This window comes from Ambystoma mexicanum, chromosome 4q (genome assembly GCF_040938575.1).
Source record: "Ambystoma mexicanum isolate Mex_15411 chromosome 4q, UKY_AmexF1_1, whole genome shotgun sequence".
NCBI lineage: Eukaryota > Metazoa > Chordata > Amphibia > Caudata > Ambystomatidae > Ambystoma > Ambystoma mexicanum.
The window spans coordinates 14885257-14891800 of NC_090928.1; positions in this window are offsets into that span (position 1 = coordinate 14885257).

Sequence of the window (6544 nt, forward strand, 5' to 3'; positions counted from 1 at the left end):
GATATCACATCTAATGCTATCGGAAGGGTCTCAGGATTGGATTGGGAAGGAGTTGGATATCACATCTCATGCAATAGGAAAGGTCTCAGGTTTGGAATGGGAAGGGTTTGGATATCACATCTCTTGCAATAGGAAGGGTCTCAGGTTTGGTATTAGAAACATTGAGATATCTCATCTCATGGTATAGGAAGGGTCTCAGGATTGGAATCGGAAGGAGTTGGATATAACATCTCATGTTATAGGAAGGGTCTCAGGTTTGGTATTAGAAGCACTGAGATATCAAATCTCATGCTAAATGAAGGGACGCAGGATTGGAATGGGAAGGAGTTGGATATCACATCTCATGCTATAGGAACGGTCCAACTTTGGTATTAGAAGCATTGAGATAGCACATCTCATGGAAGGGGCTCAGGATTGGAATGGGAAGGAGTTGGATATCACATCTCATGTTATAGGAATGATCGCAGGTTTGGTATTAAGAGCATTGAGATATCACATCTCATGCTATAGGAAGGGTCTCAGGATTGGATCGGGAAGGAGTTGGATATCACATCTCATGCTATAGGAAGGGTCTCAGGTTTGGTAGAAGCATTGATATATCACGTCTCATGCTATAGGAAGGGCCTCATGATTGGAATGGGAAGGAGTTGGATATCACATCTCATGTTATAGGAACGGACTCAGGTTTGGAAGGGGAAGGATTTGGATATCACATCTCAAGTTATAGGACGGGTCTGTGGTTTGGTATTAGAAGCATTGAGATATCATATCTCATGCTATCGGAAGGGTCTGAGGATTGGATTGGGAAGACATTGGATATCACATCTCATGTTATAGGAAGGGTCTCAGGATTGGAATGGGAAGGACTTGGACATCACATCTCATATTATAGGAAGGGTCTCAGGTTTGGTATTAGAAGCATTGAGATATAACATCTCATGGTATAGGACGGGTCTCAAAATTGGAATGGGAAGGAGTTAGATATCACATCTCATGCTATAGGAATGATCCCAGGTTTGGTATTAAGAGCATTGAGATATCACATCTCATGCTATAGGAACTGTCTCAGGATTGGTAGAAGCATTGAGATATCACATCTCATGCTACAGGAAGGGCCTCATGATTGGAATGGGAAGGAGTTGGATATCACATCTCATGTTATAGGAAGGGACACAGGTTTGGTATCAGAAGCACTGAGATATCAGATCTCATCCGTTAGGAAGGGAATCAAGTTTGGTATTTGAAGGAGTGAGATAATAAATCTCATCCTATCGGACGGGTCTCAGGATTGGAATGGGAAGGAGTTGAATATCACATCTCATGCTATAGGAAGGATCTCAGGTTTGGTAGAAGCATTGAGCATCACATATGCTATAGGAAGGGTCTCAGGATTGGAATGGGAAGGAGTTGGATATCATCTCATGCTATAGGAAGGGTCTCAGGATTGGAAAGGGAAGGAGTTGGATATCACATCTCATGCTATAGGAACAAGGACCACTGGACTGGACCAGGGACTGGTTGAGGGTTCAATAAAACCCAGATCCAACATCTTGGCGACCTCAGCCTGGATGTGGTTCTTTACAGTGTCTGACATCCGATAGCACCTGATTTTGACAGGCACACTGTCACCAATGTCAATTTCGTGCCTACACCACGGGGTGAGGCCTGGTTTCAGTGAGAACAGAGGGGCATACTGCCGGAGCATAGCCCTGCAGGCCCTCTGCTGCTCGTTTGTCAGATATGAAGAGAGATGCAGTCCCTCCACTGAGCCATCCTGAGGGTTGCTATGCAGCAAATCAGGAAGGGCTCACTCTCATCCTCTACCCCAGGGACTCCCATGTCAACCAGATAAATGAGTTTTCCCATCTTGGAGATTATCCTGAATGGTCCAGTCCACTTATCTGCCAAAGGTCTAGGTTTGGTAGGCTCCATCACAAGGATCTCCTGTGCTGGAGTCCAATCCACTTGTGGTGCTTTAAGGTCATGCCAGTGTTAGGGAGTATTCTCAAGAATGTGCTAATTTGCCTTACTTTTTGAGACCCCCAGCAACTTTTCTGGATTCCTAGGATTTAAATATTTACCTGGAAAGAGTGTGAGCCTTTTTTCCCACTTTTTCATGTATTTTGATGTGGGTTTTACTTTTGTGTTCTTTGGATATGGGGTTTTAAACAACTCCATAGGTATCATATTTTTCTTGTGTGTCACACAGCACCTTCAGTGCAGTGGCAAAGGGATGTCTTTCAGACTTCACAAAGTTTACATACCTTCTCGGGGACTGACTACTGTCTCCCGGAGCATGTAAAGTTAAATTGACTTTGCTAGTCTTTTAAATTCAAAGACCCAGCACACACTATCTTCCTATAGAGTGCTGGAGGGGTTGCCTAGCATCCCCTGTGTCTAAACACTCATGTAACAGTCAAATGTTACCCTTTCCTCTTGAAATGGTTGGCAGGGGTTTTAGAACGAACTAACATGATTTTTCCCGACCGCAAACACCGGTAGCTAAAAATCGGGTCTGCCATGTTTTTCAATATGGCGCCCAAGACCCCTCCGTAAAAACAGACTGCAGTCATCTTTTTTTGCTGTTTCTTTTAGGAAAGGTCCTTCTAGTGTTTGTCTCTGCACGCCAAACCAGGTGTGGTCCCTTTGTTCGTTGGCCTTTGGGGGGCTTCAGTGCTGAAGCCCTCCTCTGGTGCCTGAGTGTCTGGGGTGGACAGGATGTGAGGGAGGTGCCCAAAACTCCCTGTGCTTAGTCTCCTAGGAGACCTGAATGCACTTTGGCGTGATTGGCTGGCTGACTGTCCCGCAAGGACAGCCACCCTGCTCTGTGAGTGACAGCTAGGCTGGAATAAATGGGAGAAAACTGTTTAAAAGCAGGTCTCTGGGACTTGGAAGGCAGAGTCGACCACTGGAATGAAAGAACCGAAGGCGAGCTGAAGGAAGACGACTGCTGCAACTCCTGGACCATTGGTTTGCCCGGTGAAGCCCTGCTGCGGGTTTGAATTGGCTCAAACTCCCTCACCAGAGAAACCCCTTCAAGGATGACTTCTTTCCTTAAACTGGTGGGAACAGCCAACTCCTAAGCCACCTGGACACCATCTCCATACTGGTCAAATTTTCATCAGAGTGCTGTTGGAAACTGGGTAGCCAATGAGAAGGATACTAGTTTGTGGACTTTAAGGCACTCACACCTTAAACCAATGTTTTGCCAAGCTTGTGGCTTCTTCCCTGGGCAGTGCGGGAACCTCCCGATGTCCTCCTTCTTGTCCCCATGACTGAAGCTCAGGAACAGCGAGATCTGCAGGAACTGCCGGGAACAACTACCTCAACTACCGCTTTTCTTCATACCTAAGGTACTGTGCACATGCAGTCAGGAAATGCTTTCTGCCGTGGTGAAAGTTTGTGAAACTTTCCCAATTTTGGACTCTTGTTCGCTCCTAATCCGACATATAACTCTTTTTCTTGCAAACTCCTTCTAAGAACATTGGCAAAGGCTTAAGTGTTAACTACCAGAACTGTGACATCCTATTCAAGACACTGAACCCAGGCCTATTTAATTGAACTGCCTCTTGTAGTGAACTGAAACTATTTACCCTGCATATGAAAGTAACTGTGTGTTGATTCTTATAACCTTTGTCTTTTTCCCCTTTTTGAAAGTTACTGAAGTGCCATTTTGCTCCCACTTTAGGGGAGCCTAACTTGTTCAGAAACTTATTGGTGAGTACTGTAGTGTATTATAGTTTGATATTGAGCTGCTTATTACTAGTGGAATGTTGTCTAATCAAATGTGTACATAAATGTATATCCATTTTTACCAAGAAACCTCGAGTAAGTGTTTGTTTGAACTACTGTGATTGCAAGTCCTTTGTGTGACATCTTGTACTGGTCACATCCCTCTTGAGATACGTCTGGCTGCCCAGCCACTGCTACCACATAACTGTGTAGTACAGGCTTGTACCAACATTAAGATTGTGCTTACACCTGTAGTCTTAATTGTGTGTAGTGTTCCCAAAGGGTACTGCATGCAATTCTGCCTAACAGCCAACATTTGTTCAATTCCTGGCTTGCCTTAAGATTTGCTGTCACCTGGCCCATCATCTGTGTCATCCTCCATCTGAGGCCTAACACATAGTCCCCCACTTGCATTGCAGGACCTGCAGGGGTGGCTTCCAAACCTCTGATTAAGGCAAGGGGTCCCCTCACAAGGATGTCCAAGGCTGACTCCTGTCTTCAGCCTGTCTGCAGCCTCCGTTGCCATTTGCCACAAATCCTACCCTGAGCAAACGAGGCGGCCACCCTGAGCTCCCCATCACCCGACTTTCCAGACTCTCTGCTTGGCTGCCGTTACACCTAGGTGGCACCATACATCGCCTACCACAGAGTAAGACTCCCTCTCTACTTGTATCCCTGCATCATCAGCAGCCACAACGTCTCCCCCCTTCCACTCTCACATATGTGTATGCCTTATTCGTGTTGCAGAATCAGTATGTGACTGTTCCCCTCGCCTGCATTATTCGCTCTATTCGCATGTTCATCCAAACTGTTCTAACGTGCCTAATAATCAGCTGGGCCCTATTCCGCGTTATTGTATCACGCAACATAACACGCAGTAAGTTCATTGTGTGACGTTACGTTCTACCGCTTTTGTATCTTGACTGCTGCTCGCATTACACTGCCACCTTATTGCTCTGCATTACGCCCTGTTTAGTATCATTTTGCACCCCTGTTTAAATGTGTTTCTATGATTCGCATACTGGCCTTACGGCTACCGACAACATACAATGCCTGTCTACCTAGTGCTATGATGTGCCACATTTATCTAACACTATGCACCCCCATATGTTCTCTAGCTCACTCAGAGTTCTCTACTATTGTGCCATTTAGTGATAATTGTCCAACCGTTTCCATTGAGATTGGTACCCCTTACAACCATAGTCCTCCAACTTGCAGCACTCTTCTGCCCACTACTAGCCTTTATGTGCATTTAACAATAACTAATACACTGTCCAGCAACGCATATTGCCACCCAGGTGTGGTGCCACCGATAACAGTGCTCGAAGCTGCTTTACACTGCTCAATGTGCACGTTATCTTTGCCAAACTAATCTGCAAACCGAATCTAGGCGAGATTCACTGATGCCAATCGCCCCTGTGGACTTTAATACGACAATTCTAGTTATTTGCAAAACTCGCACTGCGCGCACTTTTCACCCAATATTTGGGAAATTGCATCTAGATGACACTTACCCAACTGTTCTCCAAAGTGTTTTAGCCTGCATATACGGCCCACACTCTGAAAACTGCTTCCAGGCGACCTCTATTCCATTGTTTTCAAAAGTGTTTTTAGCTTGTATTTACTGGCCATATCTTGAAATTTGTATCTAGGTGACCCTATCCCACTGTTTTCAAAAGTGTTTTTAGCTTGCATTTACTGGCCATATCTTGAAACTTACATCTAGGTGACCTTATTTCATTGTTTTCAAAAGTGATTTTAGCTTGCACTTACTGGCCATATCTGGAAATTTGTATCTAGGTGATCTTATTCCATTGTTTTTCCAAAGGGCTTAGTTTGCATTTACTGCCCATACTTTGAAAATCGCATCTAGGTGACCTCTATCATATTGTTACCGACAATGCCCCAGATTGTTTAGACCGACTACATCTAAAAACTGTATCTAGGTCTCTCCCTTCTTGCTACGCACTAGCGTCAGCATGTATTGCCCACCCTTGCAGTCAAACCTGCATCCAGATCCAACACACCCACACACCTTGGCGCCAAATCATGCCAGTCTAGTTCATCATCATTATGTTTCCCTTCTGCCTGGTACCAATTGACTTGCCATGCACAGGAGCACACTTCCTGTCACACCCCAACAGGCTCAGCAGGCCAGTCTGCCACAGGCACCACACCATCCCATGTCCCACACCCTTCTTACCCAACCTCTCCCCATTCCCAACCAGGCACAATCAAACTACCAATAGCACAAACTCAGACACCCCCATTGAATCCACACTCGACCCCTTGCCCACCCCAAACAGCAATCCCATATCAAACTCGCATCCCTGCACAGGCATTCCGAGACGCAATCGCCTCAGAACCAGGACACACATCACTCTGTGCATGCCCAACTCAACACTGAACGTAAGGAAAGGCAAAACTACCCCCCATCTTCCACATACAAAAGCAACTCCACAACAAACCACTTCCCACCTCATTGCTGCACTCACTCATTCCTCCACCAGAAAAACCTGCCAACCCATTACTGATACGCTCACACTCTAATCAATGCAAGATCCTTAGTCGCCCACGCCTTAGACATTGCTGTTATCATTTCGCTCAACGGTCTAGACTTCTTAGCCATCACCGAGACTTGGCTCTGTGCAGCTGCAGGCCCTACACTAGCTCTAGCCATCCCTAATGACTACACCATCTACCGCTCGGACAGACAATCTGCCAAAGGCAGAGGTGAAGCAATCATAGCAAGAAGTTCGATCAACATAAGACACATATCAAACCAAACCCTACCGTCTGCTAAACTACTCAC